The following is a 14,441-nucleotide window of genomic DNA, read 5'->3' as shown; positions in this document are numbered from 1 at the left end:
GTGCTGTTGAAAAAGACCTTCACTGATGCCACTGCCACAGTACACAGGCACGACGATGCCGCGACAAAAGGCAATGATCTGTTTGCTGATTTGTCGGCACTACCGACACCGAGCCCTGTTGACAGATTGCCCGGCCCGGATGCCTGACCACTTCTTGTGTCCTCCGCAGGTTGTGAATTAGATTAGAAGCGACTTCTGATATTGGATTCAGATAGATGCTGTCTCTGATTGTACTAGACTTTATTTGGTCGCCGGTCATTCGGTTCACGGGCTAATGTTGAAGCTACTACTAGTCTGTTAGGTAAAACCATCGTCCTGAATCAACTGATTGGCCGTGTATCAGGTTGGCACGTTATTGAAATGGTTACAAATTCCACATTTTGCTAGTCACGTCTCTTTTTGAAAGGATAGGACTAAAGTGCAGTGATGTATTAGGTCGTGCGCAATTGTGTTATTTTAAAAGTGCCACGTAGGACAATACTAAGGTAGAGAAGTGAAAAAAAATTTGTCTTCTCTTAATTAAGAGATGCAGAATCTAATATTTTCAGACTTGAACTAAGCCGACTCGAGTAGTTAGGAGGCGCCTGTAGATTGGATCGATAAATCAAAGATATCTCTCACCACATTTTGATCTTGATCTTGCATGATTTTGCCCTTTGCGGGCTTAATCCTTTGTATGTTGGTTGTGTGCACTTTAGTTGTACAGAGACCGGGTGTATGCTCATCATGTTTGTATTACATTGATGCTTCGCTATGAGATATATAAAGAACAACCCCCACCCCCTCCCTTTAAAAAGTCTTCCAGGCGATTTCCTCATCCTCTCGTCAGCGGTGCCGTCGGCCCACCATGCCTCTGATGGCCTTTGGGTCGGGGAGGTGTGGAGGACCCCTGGGCCTTGCTTGCGGGATAAAATATGCTTTCATTCTTGTTAAGTTGAGGCTATGTGGGGGGAGATGTCCTTCGGTAGTAATAATACCTTCCACGTTCGATCCCCTTCGTGTTGGTCCATTTAGCACGGACAAATGACGTGTGGAGGTGTGCTTCCGTCGAATCTCGTGGGATTCGGTCGATGTTGGTCTTTGGTGAATTTGGTTGAATCTAGTCTTCGTTCATGTGTAAAGGTTTGCTCCTTTCAATCTACAACTCTCTTCATCAACAATGGTTGTTGCTCTGATGCACCGGTCCTATGCGGCCGTTAGCACGATGACTTTGTTGGGGCACGTGAAACGTTACGCTAGCGCAAAAAAGAATTCTACCGTGGAACCAAAAACATATTGTTGGGATAGATCAAGGAGTCAGGTTGATATCGAAATAAGCTCTTATGAGGTATAATTGTTTGGTCCCTCTTATTACTATCAATACTTTGATAAGTTCACTCGCCTCTAGTAGTAAATAAATGTAAGACGTTTCGGCAGTTTAAATTTAAACTGCCAAAACTATTAAATGGGAGTACTATATTGGTGGGTCGGCAGTATCTCGATGCGGACAGCATCCTTTTATCCGCAACAGCAAGAAGGGACAGACGACATGGATATGCTCATACGCTACCGTGAGCTCGTACCGCGGTGCATCTGCACACCCGTATCTCTTCTTCTTTACGCGAATCACGGCAGTACTGGCTCCTTTTCCCAACAGAAAAACAGTGCCGGGACCGGAAAAACAAGAAAATAGAGCACGGCTTTCGCCTTTCCAACCTTACAAAATCCAGCTTTAGCGCTGCAAGAGGACAAAGCCGCGCCTTTTGTCCAAGCCTGCACCTGCATGCGCGCAACGGGAGTATGCGTAGGAGTACGTAGGAATTGCTTTACCTGACCCAGACATGGAATCTTTGCCGCAGGAAAGGATAGGAAAAAAGACTGCATGCACCGGCGCGCAGGGCAGGCAGAATTACCGCTTTGTTTGTCGTGGTTTGTCCTTGAGAGGTGCATGGAATCCACGCTCATGGTGAGATGAGTGCCTTTCAGATGGGCATAGCACGTACAGTAGTACGCTCATCAGAGAGGCCACATGCATGGTAAAATGAAGGAGGACACCCCGAATTTAACAGGTGACGGGGCCATGATCGATTGTTTTCGCATCAGGGAACATCGGTCCGATGCCTGCCACATAGCCCGAAAATTAGTACACGGAGCATCTCCACCCAATCAATCCTACACGTAGGACACACTGGCTTGCTTGACCTAATTCGATTCGACCGGTCCGTCGAGAACCTGGCCGCTCATGCATGTTTGGAGCGTCTCACGCTCACGGGGGCCGAATTTCGTATTTTGACCCTTTTTGGAAAGAATTTCAGGACCTGACCCCTGTTGCTAAAAATTTCAAGATTTGACCCTTTTGCTACTGCCAGGGCCTTTGACGGTAGGGTTAGATAGCCTACCGTCACGGCCCATGGTGGTAGGGGTGCGACGGAGGGGGACGGCGGCCGTTTGACTACGCTGAACGTGGTTAAGTACCTACCGCCAGGAGCCCTGGCGGTAGGCTGTGCGACCCTACCGCCAGCCCATGGCGGTAGGGTCCTATTTTTTCAGTGTAATGTTTCTGTAACGAAGAACTGAAGGGCCCTGGCGGTAGGCTGTGCGACCCTACCGCCAGAGCCCATGGCGGTAGGGTCCTGTTTTTTCAGTGTAATGTTTCTGTAACGAAGAATTGAAGGGCCCTGGCGGTAGGCTGTGCGACCCTACCGCCAGAGCCCATGGCGGTAGGGTCCTGTGTTTTCAGTGCAATGTTACTGTAACGAAGAATGGAAGGGCCCTGGCGGTAGGTTGTCTGACCCTACCGCCAGAGTCCTTGGCGGTAGGGTCCTGTGTTTTATGAATTTAAGTTCATTTGCTTGCTTCTTTTCAAATTCAATATGACAGTAATATTATAGCAAGTTTCACAAATATGACAACAATATCACAGATCTCAAACAATTAAACTTGGGCATCACATACACATTAACAAATTTGAAGTGCATAGAACATTTCAAACGAACTTCAACTAATTAGTAAACGGAGTTCCACATAGTTTCACAAATAGCAAACACGTAGATCCACAAATAGCAAACACATAGTTTCACGTAGTTTCATAACCACTAGAAAAGTTCAACCAGACGAAATTCAACCAAACTAAAAGAGCCAACTATCGAAGAGCATAATCAGTTGCTCCTTCCCCTCTTGGAGGTACGGTCCTCGTTACTCTTTGAACGAGTCTCTTCGGTCTTCTTCTTGGGCCGTCGAGGAACCGGTCTCTGGAAAGGGTCCGGACTCAGCAAATCCTTCTTCTCCGGATTCCTCTTCTTCGGCAGCTGAGATGCTTGAGACATTTGAGTTGCTGGAGGTCTTGTACGAAGCGTCCAACTCGTTGGTGCAGGTCTTGTACGAAGTCTTGTTTAGGACCGTGTAGAGTTTGACAACGTCCCACTCGTAAGCTACGGTGGGGTTTCGAGTCTCGTCGCCTTCTTCGCCATAGTCTTTCCATGGGCGTCTTCGCAACTTCTCCGGACGCCCCACCGGCAGCCGCTCCCACATCCAAATGGAGAAGGCCCAGACAAAGCCACCCATATTGGACTTGTCTCCCGTCCTCTGCGTTGCGTCGTCAAGCTGCAAAACATCAAATGAGGATCAGATATAAGAAAATGTCATGGACACACTTTCGTAGGTAGGTACGCAATTAGACACTCTCTTACCGAACGGTATAGGTAGGCGAGAGATGCCGTCCTCCAACTGTACCCTGCATCCTAGTCCGCTAGGAAGAACAGTTACGCCCAGTTGGCAGAGTTCCCGGAGCTGTCTGGAAACACGACCTCCGAGAGAATATACCACAGATAGGCCCTCGCGTACAACTCCACAGTCGCCTCATCTGCGCCTTGGGGGCATGTCTTCCGGTGCTCCGAGAGCCAGATCAACGGCACACCGGATGTACGGTTACTCTTGGCACCGGGGCAGTCGCCGATGAGGATGGTGACCCTCTCCTGCCAGTTGGCCCTCTCCACTCGACCGGTGAGTGCATGACCCTCGATTGGCATTGCAGTAATCATCCCCCAGTCCTCTAGGGTCACCGTCATCTCCCCGCATGGCAGATGGAAAGAATGGGTCTCCAGTCTCCAACGGTCAATCAGAGCTGTGAGAGCCGCGTGGGCAAGCGTCGGCGGCTGACGCTTGAACTGCAGCACGAAACCCAACAGACGGGCTTTCTTGAAGAACGGCGCGTAGCGCTCGTCGTAGTCCATATGCCCATGAACCCCGTGACCCCTCATGCGCAGTGGCTGGAGCGTCTGTCAAAAAGTGAACGCCAAAAAGTTAGGAAATCATTTTCATCAATCCGAGAACTTTGATCAAAATTTCTTTCATATCACTTACCTCTCCGTTCTCTATGAAACGGGCACGATGACCCTTGTCGAATGCCCAGTCCAGCATCGAGTACCGTCGGCCGATGTTGTCCGCAAGAGGTGGCCGCCTTAATAGAGTTTCATAAACAAAAGCACCATAAGCATAAGCATACATAAACAAACAATGAACTCAAATCATATCAAAATAAAATTTTAAGCATATTCCTCCAACAACATCTACTACACATGATGGATCAAATCATATCAACATGCATCATATCAAAGAAAACCTCCAACATACATCATAGCTTCATATTTTTAAACAAAATTTTCCAAACAACATCTTCATATCATCATATCAACATGCATCATCAAACTAGGGTTCATCTTCACACTAGATCATATCATCATATCACATGCATCATCAAACTAGGGTTCATCCCTTTATCAACATTACATCATAATTTTTTTAACAAAAAAAATTATGAACTAGGGTTCATCTTCACACTAACATATGAACTATTGATTAGAGTACATATCCAATACCACTACTTACTAAAGAACTAAGAACTACAACTACAATCAATCTTAGGTGAAAAAAATCAATCTAAGTTAAAAAACATGAGGGATTTCAAGCAAATAATGCGTCGAATCGGTAGCAAGTTTGCAAAAACTAATTGGAGGATCGGAGGAGCTTACGGTTCTCTCCTCGGGGCCATCTCGATCCGCCAAAACGGTGAAGAATCGGTGAAGATCCAAAGGGGGGAGTGGAGGAGATGAGAGAGGGAGAGAGGGGCGACTTGGAGGAGAAAAGGATGAACTGTCGACGGGGGGGAGGGGAGGGGTGGGGAGATGGGCATGGGCGCGGGGGTTTCGGGGCAAATAACTGCCCGGACCCTACCGCCAGGGCCCCTGGCGGTATGGTTAGACAGCCTACCGACAGGGCCCCTGGCGGTAGGGTGCGACGGAGGGGGACGGCGCCGTCTCCGTGCGCTGACGTGGATAAGTTTCCTACCGCCATGGGCCGTGGCGGTAGGCTATCTAACCCTACCGCCAGAGGCCCTGGCGGTAGGAAAAAGGGTCAAATCTCGAAAAAATTTCAAACAGGGGTTAGATCCTAAAATTCTTTCCAAAAAGGGTCAAAACACGAAATTCGGCCGCTCACGGGCACGGCAAGGTAAAACCAAGGATCTTTCAAGATCTTTCAACACCAGTGATCAGCCTAGGGCCATGCAAGCCGAGTTTGACAGGCCTTTTTTGACATTTCAGTCAGTCTGTGCTTTTTGTCTACGATTCCGCATCGTCGCCAAAAGATGTTCGGATATGAATTCATGCACCTACGGACAGCACTGCCAAGTGCACGGCCAGGCCACAAGAAAAAACCAGTGTAGTACGGGGGAAGAAAGATGGGCAGACTAGTCACCGGTGACGTGTAAATGTGTGCCAGCGTGTTTGATTTGATCATACTAGTAAACTTGCACGTGCAACGCACGTTAAATGTTGACCACAAATATATAAATTTGATTAATACACAATGTTGTCATGCCACTCAAGTAGTTTTTCCAGAAATGATAAATCTTGTGGTCTGATAGGCTGTAAAAGAAAAGGAAATCTAGTTATGATTGAAAAGCAACCTTGCATTGTGTTCAGTATGTGGAGATGCAACTTTACAATTGGTCTAAAAATCATTATGTAAGCAATGGATAACTAAAACCTGGGAAAAAGATAGAGATAGCTAAATCAACAGATACTATATAATATGAGGTTGCTAACCAAATGCTTATATAAACCAGCAAATGGCCTTGACAAGGTATCATGAAATTCTGATAGTCAATTACGTGTTACAAATAAACATAACTCACACTTGAACGACTACTAAAATACAAAACAAATATCTCACATAAAAAAATTAATGGCATTGAACCAATATTCTGAAGTGGACAACTTTAAGGGGCCACTTTTGACAATCAAAGGAGCTAGCTTTATTCTGAAGGGCTAGCATTACAATTACGACATAGCCTCCTGTCCCTAACCTGCAGGGCAGGTTTGTACATAGGTGTGCTAAAAATTAACCTCTCTAAGAAGAAAAGACAGAGTAAAAGAACAAAAAGCTTGGCTCAACTCAATTTCTGCCAGGAAGCCGATAATCTCTATCTATTATGTTTTTTTGAGTTCCACATCTCCACCAGTACCCGACAATCAGATTCAAAGGCAACATCAGGCCATTCTTCCTTGTTTTAATAGCAATGTAGTAATATAACAGAGGCAACAGAGATGTCAGACAAAAAACAAACTGAAACTCTAAATAGATTATGCATGTTTGGTCTTTAAATGGAGAACGTTTCCCTGATTCTAAGGGAGATGTAGCTGGATGATGATTCTCCATCTGTGACAAGCTAAAACCATGGGGAAGTAATGTAATCATTAGAACAATGTCCATACTGAGAAGCTATTGAATGTTTTTATTCCAGCTTGACATCTACATTGATCTGGAATGCATACTTTCCCTCTTACATTGATAAGATCGACCAGACTAAACCATCCTTGAAAGGTTCCATCACAACAGTTAACCTAGATGGAACACCATATAGAGAAGGCATAGGGATCACGCAAACAGAATTTCTATAGATTGCTTTTCTGTCACAGGTCATTACAAGTAACCTGAATGATAAGCCTTGCTTTCACTACAAGTTCTACAGATTGCTTTGCTAAGGTCTCAAGTATGATTATTAACATAAACTCAACAAACATAAGTATTCAGTTTGATGGTTGTTGGAGCTCAGTTGATTGCCCTCATAATCCTACTGTAAATTGACTTGTGCATCAACCTAAATACTTACACATGTCTACCTAGCTGTGTACAATTAAGCATGCGAAAAAACAACACATTTTAGGCATCAGTGCCAACTGATCCCTTAAATAATGATATTAATTCTACAAATGAAAATGATAAGGTTTGTTTTTCTCAAGCTAAGGGTGTAAGATGCAAGAATAAAGATATAATGTTAGTCTCTGTTCATCATCTGAGAGGCAGCTATACTAAATCCAACTGAAAAGGCCAACAATAATAAATAGGTAAGCTGCTCACTACTCATGGCTTCATGCATATATCCTCCATGGCTGCCACGGTCCAATTACACTTGAATCAAACAAAGCAACTTCACATGAGTCACCAATGACATCGTTGAACACATCATACATAAGTCAAAAGGATGCAACATACATGGACAGAAAAATATGCATAGAAAAATGGCAGGTGCATATCCCATAGTTAACCACTACCAAAATACAAAATAATCCTGATCCGATCTAATCAAACTCTACTCCTTCCAGCAACAAGCTACATTTGAACTGAATTGCATAAGCAACTAACCTTGTAACCTTCTTGGAAACCTGGATCACCTCCCTGAACCTTGGGTGCACATTAGGGCTTATCTCCATGGGCCTGTTCAAAATCATGTGAACACAGTTAGAACCTTGTCATTCTTTTGATTCCAATGTACCGAGCTTGATCTGGTTTGAGGGCTTCTAGGTCATATTTAGAAATGTCATCTTGTAAACATTTTTAAGCAGAAACCAGGGAACTTAGTGTAGTTACAAAGACACAATGTCTGACCAAGCACCAATGCCAGCTCTAAACGCGGTCACCATTTTTCAGCGGGAACTTAGTTCATATACAATCCGAAAACATGCACTTAAGTTCCCTTCCATCCTACAATCAAAAAAACATGCACGTAAGTTCCCTTCCATATGCAATCTAAGAACATGTACTTAAGCAGGCTAGTCTAAAAACCTGCACTTAAGCAGCTCTAATCCGTCTCTACTCCAGCTCCTTCCTTAATCCACCACCTGCTCCGGCTCCTTCCTCAATCTGCCTCGAATCCCTTGTACCGCATATCCTGAAACAAATCATCATCAATAAACATTAGTATCTTCGATGGAGAATTATGGAGGTATACTCTACCGCAAAGTACCAACCTGAAGTTGAGTAGTGGCCTTAGTGACATAGATCTAAAACTGGTAGGCTCAATAGTTGGCAAGAAACTCTCATATAATTCGATAAAAGGTATGCAAACTTTTTAAGTTAGCAAGTGCTATCAGCTAGCACCATGGCCGTCTCTGTTTGTGTCCGTCGAAATGCTACAGTATAGTACAAAATAAATAATTTTGATGAATACAAAGTAATAATTAATGAGCAGAAGTGTTAAGCTTAATCAATAAAAAGACTAAAGCTCTCCAGCCGAGCCTACGCCTGTCAATGTAAATGTATCATATTCTGTCTACACATTGTGCATACCAATCTCTTCATCATCTCGACCTACACCGCTAACTTATTAAAATCCTATCCATCAAAATTTATCTCATGACAGTATCTAGCACTTATTTGGTCTTACCTGGCTATGTCTGCCGGTCTGGCCATCACATGGCCCTCCTCCGAAGAAGCACGCATCAACGCCATTCAAGGCGTCCATGGTGCAAGACCGGAAATAAGGAGATGCGAGACTAGAAATTCATCCGGCAACAACTACCATTCTTCACAGTTGGAATAAGTTGACAACCGCCACATCGAACCTGTGCTAAAATACATGACCCACCTTCAGTTGCCTGGCTAACTATGGACACGTGAAATGAGTAAGAGAAGATTGATAATTGCATAACCATGAAACTACAACAAGAATAATTCAGGAGAGAGAAGCTACTGAACCCCATTACAGAGGAACAAATTCAGCTTGTCATTTGATTCTTGGCATGGAATGGGATGCCAAATTAAAAATTAATTTATACATCCAAAATTGGACACATTTATGAAAAATCAAATTAACTTTCAGTGTATTCGTATTTTGGAAATCGTCATGTAAAAGGATGACCACTCATGAGAACATATATATATAGAGAGAGACAAATCAAACAACATGACAGATGCTAGACTGGGTGTCATGACTAATTTACAATTATTGGTAGAGGAACAGATCATAATTTCTTTGCTAAATGGGAAAAAACAACTATTTCATCAGTGATGTATGGTACTGACTTACTATTACCAGTTAACTAATGTCATCAGGCAGACATAGAAATACGAATTAAAAAAATCTTGTCTCATGGATGCCTCCTTATGCTTATGCTCCTCCCACAGGTGCTTAGATCCAACAACATTTCCTCTTCCTGCAGGGAATCAGTATAGATACACATATGTGTGTGAGAGAAAGTAGACACAAAAGTAAGAACACAGAGGGGTGTTGTCCTACGTACCTCTTCCACAATCCACAGTGTGCGTCTTCCTTGTGCTCTCTCTCTCAACCGCTTATGTAGATCCAGACCGAGCACGGGGCAGATTTCGCACGGTGCGACGGAAAAGAAGAAAACCGGGCAGCGAGGGGCGGCGTGCTCCAGTGTGGGCCGTGCGTGTGTCAGGCGTTGCGGGCGGGCGAGAGGGAGGCACTGAGGAGGACGATGGGGTGGGCACTCTTGGGGAAGGTGGTGTCGCGCGGGGAGGAGGCGGGGAGCGACATCGTCGCGTGGGTAGGAGGGGCAGGCGACGTCGCGTCGGCTGGCGGCCGGGAGCGGCGATGCTTTCGGGTAGGTGGTGTCGCGAGGACGGCCGCGGCCGCCGGGAAGCGTCCCCATCCAACCCCGCGCGCCAGGCGGCCGTCGGAGCCCGCTCGCCGGCGAGCACTTCCTCAGCCGCCGCCAGGACTCTCCTTCTCTTCCCCTCTCCTCTCCCGAAGATGCGCCGCCGCCCGAGTCGGCTTGACCCGCATCCATCGGCTGGCATCCCAGGCGACCCGTCGCGCGACGAACCTGCCACCGCTCGCCAGCCCAACCGCCCGCCCGCATCTCTAGCGAACGGCGTATGGCGCGGTAGGCGGCGAACGGCGGGAGGGCGGCTAGCGAACGACGGGAGGATGGGGGGAGGCCAAGCTGAGCGGAGGATGATTGGACCGGGGGCGGAGGATGATGCGGGCGGCGAACGGCGGGAGGCGGCGGGAGGATGGGCGGCCCGCCCGTGCTGTGGTGAACGGCTGGCGTGCGGGCGTGGATGAGGAGGAACGGGCGGAAGTCCCTTCTTTTTTTTGCGGGGCGAGCGGGCGGAAGTCGTGCGTGCGTCGTGCGCAACGGTTTCTTTTTGCGAACGGCGGGGTGGGTCAGCGATCGATGGATTAGTGGATTAACCCGTGGCTTGCAGCGTTAAACATCAAAGGATTAGGAGCCATTAGATCTTATAGACGGATGGATCTGATTGTTTGGATCTGCCCCTCTCTTTCTTTTATAGGAGTAGTAGATAATAGCAGCTCCAATGGATTCTCCAAAACGATGTTCTCCAAAAATGTTTTGGAGTGCACTCCAACAAAAATTAGACTCAAAACCACCGCTTCTTTCGATCTAGAACTGCCAAACCGACCCATTTTGAAATATTTTCTGTTTGCTCAAACACTTTCGAGCACACTATTTTTCATCGGCACTTTTCTGCTACTCCTTCCATCCTATAATATAAAAATATTTTTGACACTAATGTAAATGAGACGAAGGGAGTAGTACTTTAAAGACGTGACTTACTTTTTTCTACAAATTCTCATTTTGAGAACGGTTTGTTTACTGCGGTACTACGAGCAACTAGTTTTATCCGATAATTTCTAGCCGTTTATCTTCATAGAAAATGTGTTACATTTTTCCATTTCGAACCACCAACCACCTATCGGCACTTCTGACTATTGTATTCATCTGGTCCATGGATGTTACCCTAACTGTTCAAATGTATTTGAACCATTTCAATAGTTTTGCTGGTTTACCACCGGTGCTTCCGAACCTAGTTTATTTTTTTAAGTAATGGCTAGAGTTTGGACTCTGTATCTTTCTCGAATAACAAACCTTGAGTATCTTTTCATTGTCGGAATGTATTCTCTACAAATATCCTCTCATGCACACTCCGGTTGCGACCATCTCCTACCGTCACAAGTCATTCTACTCTTGCAAGTCACTCCACACCACTCTATCCCACTCCACTCCACTCCATCAATCTTCGCCATTGGGCAATAGAGATTCAAGACACGAAAAGAAGAAATAAGTGTTTTGGTTCCATGTTTTTTTATTCTTTGAAAGCCAAGAATTCCCTTTCTTGAATCCCTACACATTAAATACATACCTTTGGCGCGGTCGTTGGAGGCTCTTATGTACGCGAGTGGAACCGAACTTTGTAAAAACTGGTCCCTGATGTCATCCTTTCAGTACATGAACCAAATGATGCGTACTTAGAGTATCTACAGGGGACGCCTCAAACCTGTTGGGGAACGTTGCATGGGAAACAAAAAATTTCCTACGCTCATCAAGATCCAATCTAGGAGATGACCATCTATGAGAGGAGAGGTTGCATCTACATACCCTTGTAGACCGCTAAGAGGAAGCGTTAAGAAACGCGGTTGATGTAGTCGAATGTCTTCGCGATCCAATCACGATCCGTCCCGCGAACTCCCGATCCAAGTGTCGAACGGATGGCACCTCCGCGTTCAACACACAAACGGCTTGATGAGGCCTTCACGTCCTCGATCCAGCGAGCAATGGTGAAGTAGTAGCTCGAGTCCTCTGGCACCACGACGGCGTGGTGGCGGCGGTGGTGGCGGAATCTCAGCAGAGCTTCGCTAAGCACTACGAAGAGGAAGGGGGATGCGAGGGAGAGGAGAGGCAACACCGTGGCGTGGAGATGAGCTCTGGGGTGCGGTTGCCCTCTCTTTACCTCTCTATATATAGGGGAAGGGAGGAGGGGGTGGTGCCCCTAGGGTTTCCCCTAGGGGGGGGGGGGCGGCCAGGGAAGATGGGATCTCCCCTTGGGTGACTTGCCCCCCAAGCTGGGAGGTGGGAAGCCCTAGGGGGCGCCCCAACCCTCCTGGTTACGTGAGATGGGGTGAGGAGGGCGCTCATCCCCTTAGTGGGCTGGTTTGCCCCCTCCCCTTGGCCCATGGCCCCCCAGCACTTGCCGAGGCCCCCTGAAACCCCTTTCGATGACACTGGTTATCACCGGGTACCTCCGGAACAATTTCGGACTCCAATACCCTTTGTCCAATATATTGATGTTCACCTCCGGACCATTTGGAGTTACTCATCACGTCTAGGATTTCATCCAAGACTCCGAACAACCTTCGCTAACCACCATAATGACTCAACTATACTTATATCGTCACCAAACGTTAAGTGTGTAGACCCTGCGGGTTCGAGAACTATGTAGACATGATCGAGACACCTCTACGGTCAATAACCAGTAGTGGGACCTGGATGCCAATATTGGTTCCTACATATTCTACGAAGATCTTATCAGTTGGACCTCGATGTCAAGGATTCAGCTAATCCCGTATGCAGTTCCCTTTGTATATCGGTATGTTACTTGCCCGAGATTCGATCGTCGGTATCTCCATACCTAGTTCAATCTCGTTACCGGCAAGTCTCTTTACTCGTTCCATAATACAAAATCCCGTGACTAACTCATTGGTCACATTTCTTGCAAGCTTATTGTGATGTTGTATTACCGAGTGGACCCTAAGATACCTCTCCGTCATACGGAGTGACAAATCCCAGTCCTGATCCATGCCAACTCAACAGATACCCTCAGAGATACCTGTAGAGCACCTTTATAGTCACCCAATTACGTTGTGACGTTTGGTACACACAAGGCACTCCTCCGGTGTCAGTGAGTTGCATGATCTCATGGTCATAGGAACATATATTTGACATGCAGAAAAACAGTAGCAATAAACTTGATACGATCATATGCTATGTTCATAGTTTGGGTCTTGTCCATCACATCATTCTCCTAATGATGTGATCCCGTTATCAAATGACAACTCATGTCCATGGCTAGGAAACCATAGCCATATTTGATCAATGAGCTAGTCAGGTAGAGGCTTACTAGGGACATGTTGTTGTCTATGTATCCACACATGTATTTGAGTTTCCAGTCAATACAATTATAGCATGGATTATAAACGATTATCATGAACAAGGAAATATAATAATAACCACTTTATTATTGCCTCTAGGGCATATTTCCAACAGTCTCCCACTTGCACTATAGTCAATAATCTAGCATTACATGGTAATGAATCTAACACCCATAGAGTTCTGGTGTTGATCGTCCTTTGCCCATGGAAGAGGTTTAGTCAACGAATCTGCAACATTCAGGTCCGTATGCACTTTGCAAATGTTTATGTCTTCCTCCTTGATATAATCGCGGATGGAATTGAAGCGTCACTTTATGTGTCTGGTCCTCTTGTGAAACCTTGGTTCCTTGGCTAGAGCAATGGCACCAGTGTTGTCACAGAACAGAGTCACCGGGTCCAGTGCACTGGGCACAACTCCAATATCTGTCATGAACTGCTTCATCCAGACACCTTCCTTTGCTGCCTCTAAGGCAACTATGTACTCCGCTTCGCATGTAGAATCAGCTACCATGCTTTGCTTGGAACTGCACCAGCTTATCGCTCCCCCATTTAGAATATATACGTATCCGGTTTGGGACTTAGAGTCATCCGGATCATTGTCAAAGCTTGCATTGATGTAACCCTTTAGGACGAGCTCTTGATCACCTCCATAAATGAGAAACATTTCCTTAGTCCTTTTCAGGTACTTAAGGATATTCTTCACCATTGTCCAGTGATCCACTCCTGGATTACTTTGAAACCTTCCGGCCATACTTATGGCAAGGCTGACATCCGGTCTTGTGCACAACATCGCATACATGATAGAGCCTATGGCAGATGCATAGGGGATGACACTCATCTTTTCTCTATCCTCTGTAGTCACCGAGCATTAAGTCTAACTCAACTTCACACCTTGCAAAACAGGCAAGAACCCCTTCTTGGACTGATCCATTTTGAACTTCTTCAAAATCCTATCAAGGTATGTGCTTTGTGAAAGTCCTATCAAGCGTCTTGATCTATCTCTACAGATCTTGATGCCTAATATGGAAGCGGGTTCTCCTAGGTCCTTCATTGAAAAACTCTTGTTCAAATATTCCTTCACGTTTTCCAAAAGTTCTATATTGTTTCCAATCAGCAATATGTCATCCACATATAACACCAGAAATGCTATAGAGCTCTCACTCACTTTCTTGTAAATACAAGCTTCTCCATAAACTTGTATAAA

At 45.8% G+C, this 14,441-nt stretch overlaps 1 long non-coding RNA gene across 8 annotated transcripts; it reads right to left on the bottom strand.

The window, feature by feature from the left end:
- Positions 1-6,133: 6,133 nt before the first annotated feature.
- LOC119364533 lies at positions 6,134-10,377 on the bottom strand. Of its 8 annotated transcripts, none has more exons than XR_005174975.1 (6): positions 9,561-10,377; positions 8,705-9,473; positions 8,289-8,450; positions 8,104-8,209; positions 7,927-8,022; positions 6,134-7,755 (listed from the first exon to the last, which is right to left on the bottom strand). It is a non-coding gene; the product is annotated as an uncharacterized LOC119364533 (long non-coding RNA). The 8 variants fall into 8 exon arrangements; XR_005174971.1 differs by having other exon boundaries at positions 6,140-8,022; positions 8,705-8,887; positions 9,347-9,473; XR_005174972.1 differs by having other exon boundaries at positions 6,140-8,022; positions 8,705-8,882; positions 9,347-9,473.
- Positions 10,378-14,441: the final 4,064 nt, after the last annotated feature.

Source organism: Triticum dicoccoides, chromosome 2B (assembly GCF_002162155.2).
Source record: "Triticum dicoccoides isolate Atlit2015 ecotype Zavitan chromosome 2B, WEW_v2.0, whole genome shotgun sequence".
Taxonomy (NCBI): domain Eukaryota; kingdom Viridiplantae; phylum Streptophyta; class Magnoliopsida; order Poales; family Poaceae; genus Triticum; species Triticum dicoccoides.
This window is presented reverse-complemented; position numbering and strand designations above follow the sequence as displayed.